This window comes from Camelina sativa, chromosome 6, assembly GCF_030686135.1.
Source record: "Camelina sativa cultivar CO46 ecotype springtype chromosome 6, ASM3068613v1".
Classification (NCBI taxonomy): domain Eukaryota; kingdom Viridiplantae; phylum Streptophyta; class Magnoliopsida; order Brassicales; family Brassicaceae; genus Camelina; species Camelina sativa.
The window spans coordinates 17,111,734-17,128,701 of NC_141885.1; the positions used below are offsets into that span (position 1 = coordinate 17,111,734).

The 16,968-nt window shown below is 34.9% G+C and overlaps 1 pseudogene across 1 annotated transcript; it reads right to left on the minus strand.

Annotated features, from left to right (window-relative positions):
* Positions 1-5,892: 5,892 nt before the first annotated feature.
* LOC104791256 (transcription factor HEC2 pseudogene) lies at positions 5,893-7,158 on the minus strand (annotated as a pseudogene). The gene has a single exon (XR_015560189.1). The product of XR_015560189.1 is annotated as a transcription factor HEC2 pseudogene (transcript).
* Between the last annotated feature and the right edge of the window lie 9,810 nt (positions 7,159-16,968).

Here is a 16,968-nt window from a genome sequence, read left to right on the forward strand (position 1 = left end):
ATGTGGACTCTTTTGTGTGGTCACAAACCTGTGGGCTTTTAGCAACCAATTACTCATGGATGGTTCATACGTGGACACGAAGATGTGGCTTTGTTAACACGACCACATATGCCGGAAATAGGTAACGTTTCGTTCTTCTAGTTTCATTGTCGCGTTTGGTTCGTCTAGTTACATTGCAACTTGCAAGTTCATTGTATCGTTTGGTTCCTCCAGTTTCAATTTGCCGTCTCGTTAATTGTACCTTCAATGTGCCGTTTCGATTCTTGCCTTCTCTTCATCTTCTTTCTGAGGATAGCATATATAAATATTCAATTAGTCTCTAATGAATACCATCAGTTCTTCCTACATCAAAAAAGACATCTGCAATATTACTCCAAGTTCATGAGGCAATCACCAAACTCTACTACTCTTCAATTTGTCTGTTTTTTGTAAACCCACACGCCTTTTAATGTTGGTTTACGTTGTTTTCTTTTTCAGATTCACGTCATGGTCGGTGAGAGTTCAAGTAGACGTCACCCCTTCAATCCCAGTGGGAAGACATTGACGATGATAGTTTCGGTAAACGACCAAAACTCAGTTCCGACTTCGAGTGGGAAGAGGAAGCACTAGATACCATGACTGAGGCGTTTAGTAAAACTAGAGCAGTGGTTGCGGCGGAAACAAAGGATCGTTTCACATCAATCCTACATATTCTCCATGACCATATGAAGAAGAAGAAGGAGGCTACCACTCTTAAGCATCAGGTGGAACTGATCGACGCACAACTTTCACAGCTGAACCAAATTTTGGGGCAAAAACTTCTCGACCACGAAGCAGAGCACAAGAGATTAGAGCAGACTAGAGTTCTCGCCGACGCCGATGCCACGCAGTGTCAATTTCCCCCTCCTATTGACTGGTGTAAACTGGAAATTAGGTTCCTAGATGTTTAATAGTCTCCTACTGTCTATCTTTTCGATACCTAATGTAGTTTCATTATGCAGTTTATTTACATTTCTACAAAAACAAACTCCTATGGATTCCTAATGTTGCACTTATTTCATATACCACATGTGTGTTTTATGTATGGATCTATCTACTTTATATATATGGTTTATATCTGAATTCCCTCCCCTTATATTAATGCCTTCGTAAGTATCACACAATGGTTGCTAATCACAGATTAGTGTCTTCAAAATCATCACACATGATATCACTATCCATGTGGTCACAATTACGTGGATGCCACCCGTACAATTAAAATCTCGCATCCAGTAAAACCATATTTGCTACAATTTGATTCCTGCGATGTTTCCCATTATATCCACGTGGATTCATCCTCAAATATGTTAAATACATGTGTGTTTTATGTATGGATCTATCAACTTTAGTTATATGGTTTATCTCCGAATTTCCTCCCCTTATATTAATGTCTTCGTAAGTATCACACAAAGGTTGCTAACCACAGATTAGTGCCTTCGAAATCATCACACATGATATCACTATCCATGTGATCACAACGACGTGGATACAACCCACACAATTAAAATTCCGCATCCACTTAAACCCTATTTGTTACAAATTGATTCATGTGATGCATCCCATTATATCCACGTGGATACATTCTCAAATATGTTAAATTCATGGACACTAACAATGAATGGATGAGATTTAAGAATAAATACCATTCTTTTTGTGGATAACAAATGCGAAAACTTTTATGCGAAATTAACATTTCAAAACCAAAGAAATTTCACTAACCAACCATTGCAATTTAACATTTTTCTCCAACCAAGCAAAAAAACAATACCGAAGTCACTTCCAATAGAATGCTTCTATTATACCAAAATATACCCTTATCCACGAAACCTACTATATGTGGATTACCTAAAATTCTGCAAGATTATGTGTTCCCTTTTACATCAAAAAAATTAAGGACACACAGATGTCAATCCTACTCCCTCCAAATCCTCCTAGCTTCACGCCAACGATTAAGTTGTTCAGCCCCCCAAAATTAGTGTTCGCCGACCACCATCAAACCTCCGTCATCATTATGGCAATGGGTTCGAACAACTTGTTCGATTGTGTCCGGTGTGTCCACATCTCCCACAACGATTCACTTTTGTTTTCACGCCTCCATTTTTTTGGATAAACGAACCACAACATTACGAAAACGCTATATCTACTAACCAACACACATAAACAAATATAACACAACATTGCACTAACAATAAAAACTTACACGCAACTCTCCAACAGACGGAATCCGGCTATCTTTTGGACGACCAGCTGGTCGTTTTGCCTTTGGAGGGTACAAAACACGGTTCTTAATTTCATCTGGTATTTCATAATCACTATTCTCAGGATTAATTACCCCTTCATAAGTACATCTCCATGTTTCTGTCTTGTAACAGTCAGCCACCAAACTCCCATAAAGGATTCCTTGCGTATCAGCTTCTAGCAACGCATGACCGCATGGGATTTTCAATCTATCGTACAGCTTACAAGAACACTGCTTCATATCAAGCAGCACATGGTGCCTCCCGTTAAGTAAACCGACTACTTAATAACTCCAACTGGAGATAGTTCCAACTTTGCTGCCTTTAACACCAACCACGTTTTTTTGCATCTGTTTATCCACCTCAGGCGTACTCAACCCTATATGCTTCCCTGATTTTTTGCGCCTAGCACTAAACTACCTACTTAACATCGCACGAATGTACTTCAGTATTTCAACAATATGACATGATCTAGCTTTCCCTACCACATTGTTCAGAGACTCTGCAATGTTGGATGTCATCAGATTGTAGCGGTTACCTTGAAAATAAGTTCGACTCCAGTGAGCTGCTCCAATTTTATCCAAATAGGCGGCACAGTTGGGGTTTTTTGCTTTGATTTGTATATAGATATCTTGGTAACCAATTACCTTATAGGCGAATGCCGCATTCGTCACAAGTTGCGCAAGTCCTTTATTATGAACACCCTCTTCTTTGCAGTGTATATTGAGCTGTTTCTATCTGAAATTATGGTCAAACTCTTACTATCCGCAATTATTCGTTCCAACTTCTCAAAAAACCACGTCCAAGCATCGTCATTCTCACTGTCCACCACAACAAACGCTAGAGGAAAAACCTAGAAATTAGCATCTTGTCCACTTGTTGTCAAAAGGACACCATTATACTTCCCATTCAAATGGGTCCCATCCACTACAAGAACACGCCTAAGCTTCTTAAAACCTTCTATGGATGGCCCGAGAGCCAGAAACATATACATAAACCTCTCTCTCCCATCTTCTATGACTTCAGTTTTAATATCGGTAACAGTTCCTGGATTAACTTCTTTTAAAACATGCAGATAATAAGGAAGATCCTCGTAAGACTCATCATCCGATCCAAATATGCCCTCCAGAGCCTTCCCCTTCGCCCTCCAACATTTGTTGTAAGATGCATCTACACTCAATTCCTCTAATACCATCTGCTGGAGATCCAAAGGAGCCGGAGTTTTAGTAGGATCACTATACTTCGCTTTGTAAACAGCTGCAATCACCTTCGATGTCGTTTTCTTCAAATACTTGTTTCTCGTCTCAATTGGGCATGTGTGTTCTAGATTTGCTTTTCGTATCACATAGTAGCCGAACTCCTTCATTTCACAAGCAAGTACCCTCCAGTCACACCTCTCACCAGAGCAACTAACTACAAACGACTCTTTCTTTGTCGTCGTCTGAGTAAAGTGGAAAGTGTTTTTGATGGCATATATCGCTAATGCAATCTGGTAATCTTCTTTGTTTGCAAAAACCTTACCCTTATATATACCTTTCCCATCATCCTCCCACTCCAGATCAGGTATTTCTTCCCTAAGATACGTTGTGTCGTCAAACAAAGGAGGAATATCAAACTCATCGTCATCAATATCTCCAAGTTTGCGACCATCCACCGCAGGAACATGATACTGACCACTATCCTCTGACCACGTGGATACATTAACAGCATCACCCCCACTTATCTTTGATTTATGCTCTTCTTTCAAAGGAACAGCTCCATTAACTAACACAGTGTGGTCAAAGCAAGAGAATGTGTTACACATAACCTCCACCACGTTTACCCGACCAAACTGATCGCCAATGAAGTTTCCCCAAAACTCCTTATCATAGCTTCTTGGGGTCACATCAACATCTGTTACTACAGCTTCTTCTTGATCATCTACATCTTCAAAACTATCCTCCAACACTATACAATCTTCCACACTACCTAATTGTGTCAATGTCAAACCACGGCCAATTCCCAAAACCGACCCATTACTTCCCTTCATCTTCCCTTCTATTACTGCCACCTCAGCCATATATTCTTCATCTACCTGGGTTGTCTCAAATTCCAATGAATTCGAACCTGCTGTAGATGCTTCTCCTAAAAACCCTTCCTCACTACCGTTATTACTTAGTCTACAACACGACCCCCAGCTACGTTTTTTACGACTATCCTCTCCCCAAATGGAATCCTCTGTCTCGTCAGTCAATCCTCTCTTCTTAATCTCCTCAAATGAGACAAACAAATTCAGCCCACGGTTCATCCTCAACATCTCAATATAATACTCAAGACCTACATTTGTTGTCACAACCACCGGCGGCGTCCTCACGCCGGTCATCAATTCCATGAATGGTTGGATTCAGTAACTCAGAGTTGCCTTCTTGTCCACCAACCCAAATTCAGCAACCACCGAAACTTCTAAATCGCCTAAACTTGTCGTCACCGACAACGGAACAACACGCGACAACAGTTTACTGTCCACTTTGAAACCCCAGACGCCGTCATCAGAACAACACCAACTCCCATAAATTACTACACAGAAACTAAGATCTTGACCCTGCATAAATAAATCAAAGATCAGTATCACAGTCATCCATGATTCAATTTTTTTTACCCTATCCACACAATATCCAGATCCTACTTCGGCAGCCATGTCTCTTTCCCGGAAACACAAACCCTACCTGCGAAACCCTTGTTTCTTATCCACCAACAATTTTCTCATCTACTAGAACCTCAAATCTAATGGTCCAGAGTAAAACACATTAAACTTTAGGTAACTTAAAAGTTATCTTTTCACACACCTTCTCTTAGGAACAAAATTGTCCAAGTAATTATGCCACCTAAGCTAAAAACTTAACAAAGTATACCAACATTGCAAAGTGGGTGTGGATGAAAGAACTTACATCCTAAATGGGTGTGGGTGCAATTAACCCTAAAATAAAAACAAAATTGTTCAGGTTAGATGTCAGCTAGTTGGGTTTCACCATCTTTTGTAATGAATGTAGGTGATTCAAGTTCCAAGAAACTAATAAGTAAGAAATTTTTAAAAATCATTTCGGGATTAAATTGTTTAATGTACACTTATTCAAAAGATAAAAAGTTATTTTTATACAGCATGATATTACTACTATAACAATAACAGTATGTATTGCTCAATCGGAGTATTGTATTATACAATATGCCTTTCTACGTTAATTTGAAAATAAAAAATTTGACCAAGCAAAGAAGATCGAACTAGTTAAAATATAATTTTACAGATATACATTATGTTACTTATCCATTTTTATCATAATTTTCAATATTTTGAGTTCATTAGTATTCAAATCAATATATATGGTAATTTATTCCTATAACTATATTTGTGCAGAAAATGGTTGTTTATTAAGAGAATTAGAATTTCAGAATTTGTAATTTCAAATTTTAATTTATTACATAAAATATATTGCAGACTCTTACAAGTTGAAAAGTATCTGATAGATTGTTTTTTTCTTATAAGAAATGTAAAAATTTATTTACAATATCAAAAATATTCGTCTTATAATCTATCCCCCAAAACTTTGTAATCTAGAAAGTTGGCTCAACACACATGTGCATCAAGATAGTATTACAACAATTACGAAATGGCATAAATTACACACTTTGACACTTGTTACATTAGAAACAAGACAGAGACATGTCGGATTGATCAGTGACAACAGTGGATTAATTCACTTGGTGATAATCAAATATTACTAAGTACAACCCCGTAATACTTTAGTCTTTACAACCCAAGACTGACTTATAATTAAATCATCCCAAAACTAATAAAAACATCATCGAAAGACGGAAAGATTGAAAAGGATAGTTTCATAATATTTAATTCAACTCCTCCTAAAATATTGATTCACTTCATATTAATAAATATGAAATATATTTTAAAATCATCATCATCATCTAAGAATCTGTACATTTCCAAGCATCTGGTGATGATCAGACCGCATAGTCCCACACCCTTTACCTCCATATCCTCCACCAACAGTACCCGCCAGTGCTCCTCCGGCCACCGCCGTCATTCCTCCCCCGTTAACCACCGCGTGTTCCTCCAGCGATTGCACCTGCTTCTTAAGAAACTTAACGTAATGGATAGCCTCATCGAGCATCGACGCCGTATCCATCTTGGTTCCACCGGGGACAAGCCGTTGAAGAATCCGAATGCGCTCACTTATCCTCTCCCTTCGATGTCGAGCCGCCACGCTCTGTGGATCCTTTGAGATCCTCACGTTCTTTCTCTTCGGTGGCTTCACGGACTCCGGATCAATATGTATAGGCTGCATCACGGCTATTCGAAAGATCATCTCTCTCATTGCCGCCATGTTGGCGTTGTCGCTGCATCCTCCTCTTTTCTCCGGGAGAGATGATGAGATGGAAGGGGCGTACCGGAAATTTAAACCGGGTTGGTGGTGATGAGAGATGGTTGGGTCAAGTGGGAGATGAGTATGGGTGGGGTTGAAGAAGAACGGATGGGTGTTGGATTCGGAGAGCATCATAACGTTATGGGAATTAGGGTTAGGGTTTGAGTTAGAGAAGTGTTCAGGAAGCTTCTCCATCTGCTGCATCATCATGTTCATTAGAATGTCGGAGTTATCCATCTTCTTTTTGGGGGAAATTTATAGAGTTTCTTTTTTCTTTGAGAGATATGGAGAAGCTGGTGAGATAAGGTATGGAGAAAGAAGAAGATTGACTGACAAAGCTTGAAAATTTAGGTTTTTGTGTGTGTCTGATACACAGAAGAGATGGTGATGAAAGAGAGGGGAAGAGAGTTATGTACGAAATGTAAACTGGTTACTACCAATCAGAGATTCAGCAATATTACAGGAACTAGAAGTGATGGATTTATATAGCACTTTGTGGCCCATTCTTAATTCTTTAACTTATTACATATATATATATATATATATAATATTTAACAATTAGGATTCTTTTCCTTCTTCTATTTTTCACACTCCTAAACTTTTTTACACACACATATGTATGTAACATGTGTATGTATGTATGTGTTAATGTATCCTAGCTAGGTGTTGAAACTTTTTTGAATACGATGTTGAAATTTTTTTCCTTGACTTTGACATGTATGTTACAACCTTCCATGCATCATTTATATTTCTTTTTCCCATATGGCATTTTATGTTTGATTCTAGATGAATTAAAATGTAGTTAATTAAGGAGAAATTTAAAAAAATATATAAATTTATTTACCTCAACATTTCAATGCTAGTTTTGCATAAAGTTCAGCTGGTGTTACATCCACAACTCGCAAAAATCACTGATTAATCAGTTGGTGACTTGGTGTTATGTTGTAGTCATTTAGCTGATCAATGAATAATTCGTTTCACTTAAGAGTCATCTTGACTGCGTCAAATTATGAAGATATTATCCTTTGTTTGAATCGACCGTCCACATGTCACAAATCGGTGGGATATTGGACCCACGAGTCGTGAACCAAGGCGCTTCTGGACAAATCAAAGGTGCATGAACCGCTCTCACCACCATTGAGTTAGGCAGCAACCATGAATTTTCCTATTTCTACCATTTTAATTTGTTCTTTTAATAAAATAATTCTAAGTAACATAATTTTTTTTTGTTATCTGCTCGAATGCTAGATATTGAAGTAAATAAGAATTACTTTGAATTATAATGGGAAAGAGAGTAGTCGTGTATTATTTTTTATATTTCCCTTTTTTCTATCAATATTTTATACTATTAGTTTCTTTATAATTGTTAATTACCCCCACATTCACATGAAATATGTCAGAATCCAGGGAACCCATCTGCTTCGCCGGGATCTGTTCAGGCGACGGCGAAATATATTTAACAAAATATTACCTTGGATTCAAGGTTTTCTTATTTAATCTTTTAATTTGGATCCAATATTTATGCATGAGAATATTTTATGATTTTGTTAAAAAAAAAAAAAAAGAGAGAGAACATTTTATGATATCCATAACACATTGTCTTGGTTAAACTAATTAAGATTGACGTCACGTGTTAGTACTTCTTCGAATAAAATTGTAGAAAACGTGAATATAATTTTGATTTTGTATATAACCATCAAGTTTATGACTCCGATCAAATTTTCAGTATATAGTTGATAACTTTAACATTGACAGTTTTCCAGTGTATTATAATACACACGTTAGTCGTTCATATATTGTGGAAGAATATTGTAAATATATAAATCGAATCTCACTTGGCGTCGAGCGTTGTTAGCATATGGGCACGCTTATCAAAGCTGATCGGAAAGGACTTATTGCGATCTTCATTAAATTATGTTTTCCTTTTTTCTGTTTTTTTTCTTGGTTTCAAGAGCTTTACGTGAACATAGAAGAGTCCTTGTGTGTGTTGACAAAGAAAGAACAAAAAAAAAAAAAAATAGTAACATTAGTTAACAAGGAAGCACTGCGACAAGCAAATTAATAAATGACCCTTTCCATAAAAAGGCATAAATCCAAAAGACACCAAAAACCTCACAATCTTCAATCAAGATTAATGCTTGGCTTCATTTGTGCAAAATCATTGGTTTTTTCTTTTCACCCATGAGAAAATACTAACTTCTTTTGACGTCACATTTAATACACATCAAACGATTGTTAATTTAAATCTTATGCTGATTTCTTCTACTTCTTCTTCCCTAGAATTAGACAAAAATAGACAGACACAGTAAGTTGCTTTGGATTTGGTTTTACCCTCTTATGTTGACACTGGAACATGTAAGAAAACCCAACGGAACGATGACGTTTCGCTGCACTCAATTTTTCAATCAAGACACCAGTTTTTGATTAGATGCTATTTTCCCTTTTTCACCTTTTTCGTTTTTACTTCAACAAAGTCACTGTAAGAATTAAACACTCCTCTCCTTTCCAACGAATCTAAATTTCTTAACCAAGATTCGAAGTCTTGTTCGTACTTTTTTTTTTCTGTCAAACGAGGACTTTCTTTTCGATAATTTATTGCTACTATTATTGAACCTGTTTTTATCAAAAGTGCCCATGTCATTCATTACGTTATGGATAGCTAAATACCGTTAAATTTGTCATCAGACCGAAACATATTAATTAGCTTTGATTGTTTACTGCAATCTAGCTACGATGCAACTCTATAATAACTATACGATTTGTTTTCTTTAATCAGATGTATTTATTAAAAAAATAAATTGTCGTCGTATTATTTGGTTGTTTGGTGAGGATGGGCACTGTATTAAAATAACAAACACTGCGATATTGGAAGCAAATAGCAACAATTCTTAAAGGAATCATACTATTTTAATACTACAAAATTTAGGGTAGGTTGCCTCCCAAGGCAAGGTAGTGATACAGCTGTGTTCATGTCCCAAGCATCATCTATGCTCTTTGCTCCATATTAACACCACAATTTATATCCCAAATGATTAATCAAGATTTCCGACAAAATAAAAAAATACTCCGTAATAAAAATATTCATAGTTGAAATATGAAACTAAGGTCACAACATTACCACTGATAGTTCTGATTTTTCTGATCATTATTATATCCTTTTTTGTAACTCGACCATTACAATATCTTTAATACTATTAGGTTTTATAGATAACTCTCATATGATATCTTATAATTTCTTGAACAAGTGCTCTGTATTATTCTGACACATTTTTATCTTTTTCCTTTGTTTTTAGTTATTATATTGTTCATATATGAAAATAAGATAGATATGAATTCATTTGCTTTCTTCAATGCTTTTTTTTTCTCTTTCAATTATGTCTCTTCAATCTCTCTTTTTATTCGGATAAATTCTCATGTTCTCTGTGACAGGATAAAGTTCATGCACCCCTCTTTAATTATTGCTATTATTGAATAGTATATTTATATTGCACTATTTCTGGTGATTTCTTAAGAAATGGAATTTTCTTCAAGTTTTTAGACAAACTTCTAAAACAATACTCACCGGCTTTATCAATAGATTCAATACATAAGTTCAAACAACGGGAGGATACATAATACTTAAATCAATCCACCTAAATTGTAAATCAAGAACCAAAAAAAAAAAAATAATGAAAGAAAGAAAAATATATTAATATAATATGCATGGAGAGGCATACAAAAGTCAAAAGTGACTAAAACCCTAGAATGTAGGAGCCTCAATCGGGAGAATCAAATTATAACCAATCATGGAAGAATTAAAACAAACAAATATGGCGTGATGTGATAAGCTTTGTTTGATTTTGATTATAAAGAAAAACAAAAGAAAACAAATTTTCCCAAATAAGGAAATATTATGGGATGAAGAAGACTAGATCACACATATCCCTATTATTGGTTCTGCTCTCTTTTATTTGTTTGCGTCGTAGTAGATTTTTGGTATTTGGTACAATCTTGTTTTCTAATACCCCATCCATGTCCCTTGTGCTATATTAAACGTACTCAACTTATTTATTTTCCGGTGCACCTCAGAAGACATATGTAAAATGTATCCTCTAAGATAATAAAATTTGTTTTTTTTTCTCTATTATTGAATGTATGTTTTGAACGAATTGAAAGGATAATGCAAAATAGTTTGTCTTGTCTTCCATATATGGAGTTTAAGGAAAGCGATGGTAAAAAATGTGGATTAAACAGAAAATAATAAACTCATCGATCTTCTCAATGTTGTTAACGATATATAACACATAATTATAAGTCGATATCTAAATGTGTTATCACTTATTTGTATAATATATTATATTACGTGGGATATTTTGTTTCTGACAAAACAATAAATGGCTGTTAAAATGTTTCAGTAACCATTGAATTACACATGAAAATCTATAAAACAAAAGAAAGGACCGACATACAACATCATAATAATATCAGCTAAGGGTTAAGAATTAAATGGGCCTGAAAACTTATGTGGCCCAATACAGGCCTTTAGCTTTTATAATCATAATAAGCAAATGGTTCTTTTGCTAATAGTACAGTAGTGGTGGTAGGAAATTTAACTAGTTTTTTAATCATCCAATCATTTTCTTATTGTAATCAAGAAGAGGGATTGGATGGCGACTGGTCAACCTTAAATGGTGATTTGTCAACCTTGTTTGCTATGTCAGTATGGTGGGGATGAAAGTGGCGACGCGGAAATGTTTTTGGTGTAAATGGGAAATGTTGGGATAGAGTGCAGTTTTTAAAAGACTTGGCGAAGGAGATGTCTGTGGCTTACTTGGACAGCAAAGGTGCCACACATAAGTCAGTACGGGTAGAGTGGATGATATCCTGGAAACCGCCGCGGGAGGGTTGGTTAAAAATGAACATTGATGGTGCTTCGCAGAGTATCACGAGGTTGGCTACCGCTGCGGGGGTGCTACGTGATGGGACAAGGAGTTGGTTATGTGGTTTTGTAGTGAACATTGGGATATGCTCCTCTGCCTTAGCAGAACTGTGGGACGTGTATTATGGGCTTGATATTGTTTGGGGGAAGCGAGTGTCTTGGTTGGAGTTGGAGGTTGATTCGGAAGTGGTAGTCGGTTTTCTTTAGACAAGGTGATAGATTGATGAGAGTAAAAGTGATAGATTGATGATAGATTGGACAAGTCTTCAAAATAATGGCTTTATACCCGGCCGTTGGGTCATCATCGACGTTTATACCCGGTCGTAGGGTTCAATGCGGCTACAATACCCAGCCGTTAGGTCAGCGACGTTTATACCTAGTCGTAGGGTCATCAACAGCGTTTATACTCGGCCGTAGAGTCATCTTCATGACATTTATACTCAGCCATAGAGTCAATTCCTTAGGTTATGCTTGATTAAGCAATAAACCCATAACTAGGATAAACTTGGTGAAACATCATCACCATCAATCTTCAAGAAACTAACAATTATGCTAGCCAAACTCACATCAACTTGGCCAATCAATGGCCAAACCAATTAAACAAGCATCCAACATGCTTAAGAATTATCATCACCGAACGAACCGATCATGGTTCATGTTCATATCCACCACCCACCAAGAGGAGAAGAACACGTCTTCCTCTTCCTTTTTTCTATTTTTTTTTTATTTAACCAAGAGGCCCAACACCGCCGTACGTGTTGGTTCATATTCACCAGCCAGATCATGGCCACGCATCAAAAGACAACACACTCACGTGTGTGTGAAGACCAAATTCCAGATTTTTTTTTTTTTTTTGACAAAAATCAGAAGAAGCTTGCATAAGAAGCAAGCGATAAAAGGTCAAAGAAATTATAGACTTTTTTTTTTAATAAAGAAACGATGAAAAATAGATAGAAAATTATAGAAGTGGAAGCAAACGAAAATTCTAACCCATAGTAATAAAGATCCATAGGATCGATTTCTCTGATACCATGATAGATTGATGAGAGTAAAGACAAATAATGTGTTAAAGGAAGAATTATATTAGACTCTCATAATTAGGCCATCATTAATGGGAGAACACCAAGGGTGTTCTTAGCCCAAAAAAATTATAAAAATAATGAATAGTGGCTTAGAACACTTTTTTTAGTTCTTGATGTAGAACTGATCTAAGCCCAGTTCTTATTTGACGTGGTTTCATGTGATTGGACGAGATTTTTTGGAAAAAAAGAAAATATTTCATTTATATAAGTAAGCAATTTAAATGTTAATTTATAAGTTTTTATAATTGTAATATGTTTAAGAATATTATATTAATTTATAAGTATATAATTGCTTTTATATAAGTATACAATTTAAATGTTAATTTATAAGTTTTTATAATTGTAATATGTTTAAGAATATTATATTAATTTATAAGTATATAACTGTTTTTATATAAGTATGCAATTTAAATGTTAATTTATAAGTTTTTATAATTGTAATATGTTTAAGAATATTATATTAATTTATAAGTATACAATTGCTTTTATATAAGTAAGCAATTTAAATGTTATTTTATAAGTTTTTATAATTTGTAAAATGTTTATGAATATTATTTCACTATATCTTTATTCTAAGAACACCATAATTAGTTCTCCCATTTTTTTTACCTATGATCTTAACAACTGATCTAGCATTATTTTCACTATATATTTAATCTAAGAACACCAAAAATAGTTCCCCCTTTAATGATGCCCTTATAATGTTACAACTTATGTTCTCTTATATACACAAGAAATTTTCTAAACTAAGATAATGTAAATGTAAATAATATATTTAGATAAATATAAATATTCCTAAACTATATATTCTAGATTCTTCTCAATCTTCATAATTTACATATTTTTGGGATTTTCATCTCGACCGTCGATCTCGGTTGATCTCCGGTTCTCTATATCCCAATACAAGGATTAGTGCTACACATCTACTGTCGTTCATGGTACGTCTGTGCCATGACTTAATATTGTGTCCGTATTTCGCATGTGTATAGAGAAGCTAATCATCTTGCTTAGCGGCCTATACTTGTTCTCTACATTTAGGCTTTCACACTTTGGAGGTGGTACCAAGTAGTGTTGTGTCGATTTTTTCGGATGATGCTAATGGCACTGCGTGTCGAAGAAATATTTGTATTTGATATTTTAAGTTATGAATAAATATCTCCCTATCTCCTACCAAAAACAAAGAAGAGGGATTGGAGTTATAATCCTTCTATGTTTTCATATAATGTCTTTAGTTTATTAACAAATGTAATTACGATTTTCAACTATAAATTTTTACTTTTCTACATTTGGTAATATATATATATATATATATGTCAATATAACTTTTCTTAAGGGCAATATGCTATTTTGATATAACGAAAACTTCTATGATGCGGATGGGGCACAAAATCCCCCAAAGTTTTGTCCTTCTCCTTTGGATTTTGAAGATTACAATGAAGCCAATTTAACTAATTGGTTGCAGACTTCCTCTAACTTTTATTTCTAAATGATATGAAAATAAGACCAAAAAATTATAAGATTTTGAGTGGCTTATCTTTAAGAGAAAATTAGAAATAAATGATCTTTTAAAAAACTTTTGTCCATCTTCACTTTATTTTTGTAAGTTTGGTCATATAGATTTTAATATGTTTTTTAACCCAGTTTTTACCCTCATTTTTTAAAAACCATAAATAAGAAAAACAAAATAGGAAACTTAAACCTCTAATTGATTGAGAGACTTCTACAACCATCAAAACCCTTTTGTTATTTCTCCTCTTTTACCAAATCTTAAAAAAAAAAAAACATCGGTAACATCGACGGCCGCTGCGACAATCTTCTTCTTCTTGTCGCGATTCATCGAAACTCTTATTCCGCCGTCTCTCTCCATCTTTAACCTCTCACCGTCGTCTCTCCTTCTTCGCCTTAGCCACCGCCGTCTCTCCTTCTTCATAATCTCTCCTTCTTCACCATCCTCCGCCGTCTCTCCTTCTTCACCATCTCACCATCTCTCCATCTCTCCATCTCACCACATCTCCATCTCACCATCTCACCACAGCTCTCCATCTCTCCATCTCACCAAGCTCTCTTCCAAAAACTGACAGAACTTCTCACGAACAAGAATCTCCTCCAAATCTAACTCCTAAGACCAAGCTACTGGCTAAGCAACAAGGAGCAGCTTCTTCCATACCAACAACGATGGTATATAGTGCAATGATAATAAGAGAATAGAACTAATATAACAACAAATTATGAAATGTGTTACAAATGTGTTCTCTCATTGCCAATTTGTTCACTGTTACAAGGGATCGAAAGTTTCAAACTTTTATGAATCATTTTAACAGATACCCGCAACTGTATATATATATTATTCTAATAGATAGCTATGGAAGAACAAATTTCTCGTCCAAAAGATAAACTAAAGAGAATGTTGTCATAACAACAAGATCTTTGAAATTAGCAACAACTGTGTTATCTAATTGCCAATTTGTTCAAAGGCAATATGCAAGTTACAAAAAACTAAAAGCAACAGGAAGAAGGATCGAAGTTTCAAACTTTTGTTGAATCCTTTTGACACTAGAAGGTTCTTGCCAAGTGCTAGCTTAAGCTATTCAGTAAAAGAAGCCAAGAACTTGACCACCCACATTCCGTTTGATTGCTTCTTCATTAAATTAAGATTATTCAAAAAATATTCACTTTCCTTATTTAATTTAATTTCTTTCTATTTCTATGGTAGTCTAAGTTTTGCAGATTATAAATTTTAAAATGTCTATGATATATCTTCTACTTCTTTTAGTATACAGGGTAAAACGTGGAAAATATATTCTGAATTGATGTAGAATGAAAAAAAATGTAGAATACATATTCTTAATTTTGTATGTTCTGTAGAACATACAAAATTCAGGTTCTGAAGTTTTTAGAACAAATTTTCCGTCTAAACTTCGTAAAACATGTACAAACTGTAAAATAAATAATCTAAATGTTTCAAAACTTGAAAAAATCGTAGAAAGTCTTTTCTGAACAATTTAGACCAGAAGTCATCAATTTATAAACTGATTTTTGACACTCAAAACATTTTTTTTTCAAATTTTTTTTTATACAGTTGTATACTAACATGGGTTTTCTGTTTGTTTTTTGGTTTAAACTCCTAAAAACTTAATTATATATATTAGTATGGGTATTTTCGTCACAATTGACAATCTTAAAAAAAAAAGTATACATGGACAAAGGTTTGGAAAAAGTTCATTTATTTCTAATTTTCCCTATCTTCAATAAACTCAGTAAATTTTTTACTTCTTTTTATAGTAACTACTGATTTTTTTTTTTGTTGGGGTCTTGAAAATCTTCATAACTAAAAATAACACATAATCACAAGTATAAATGTTAGGTTACAAGTTTAATGTAAAACCAAAAGAATCATAATCCAGCATAATGCATACTATTTTACTACATTAGTTTTAAGGTGTGTGTATAAATCAACGGTCTATGCCTCTATAACAATATTATCGGACGTACTTGTAAGACTTTTGGTTTTCAGATTTTTCAAAAAATATCATCATGGATCCAAACTCGGAGTTTGAAACTCCCAATATCTACCTTAGATCTTGGACCAGACTTGTGGTTGCCGGTTGCCCCACAGTGCAACTGTGCAAGCAGTAGAGTCAAAAGTTCGTACTTACAACAGTTTCTTTTTATTTTTGTTTGACGTCCAAATTTACTAAAACGATACGTTTCTTTTTTTCATTTTTTTTTCTTCTGAAAAAATCTAACTGCCGAAAGAAAAGAGTACTATACCAAACTATCTCTTATCTTTCTCCCAAGTTGTTAGAGAATCTATGAAATTACATGTCAGATTGTCAGTATCACACTAATTTTCAAATTAAAAATAATTAAGGTGGAAAGTCAAACCCTCAACTAATAAATAGTTCACACTTAACAGACACACATAACATATTAAGCGGACCGAACCAACGCTTTATGATGATACACGGACTCACGAGTTCTCACCGGTCGTCTGCTCCACGCCCACCACATGTTATACGCATCTGTCTAATCAACGGCCCAGATCCGATAAGATATGTCATGTTGGAATTAAGAGACGGATGAGGAGGAACGTGATGGGCGGTGGGATCTGCACGTGATCGATCGCAGGAGCAACGGTCTGATCAGATGGTTTCTTTTAGTGGTGGTAGTGACCGTTTTCAAGATATTATTATTGTGTACCGACATTAAAATATTTACAAGTACGATACTACAGTATCATATAATCTCCGATAAAAAGTAAACTTGTCGCTAACTCGTTCATCATAATTTGCTTTTTT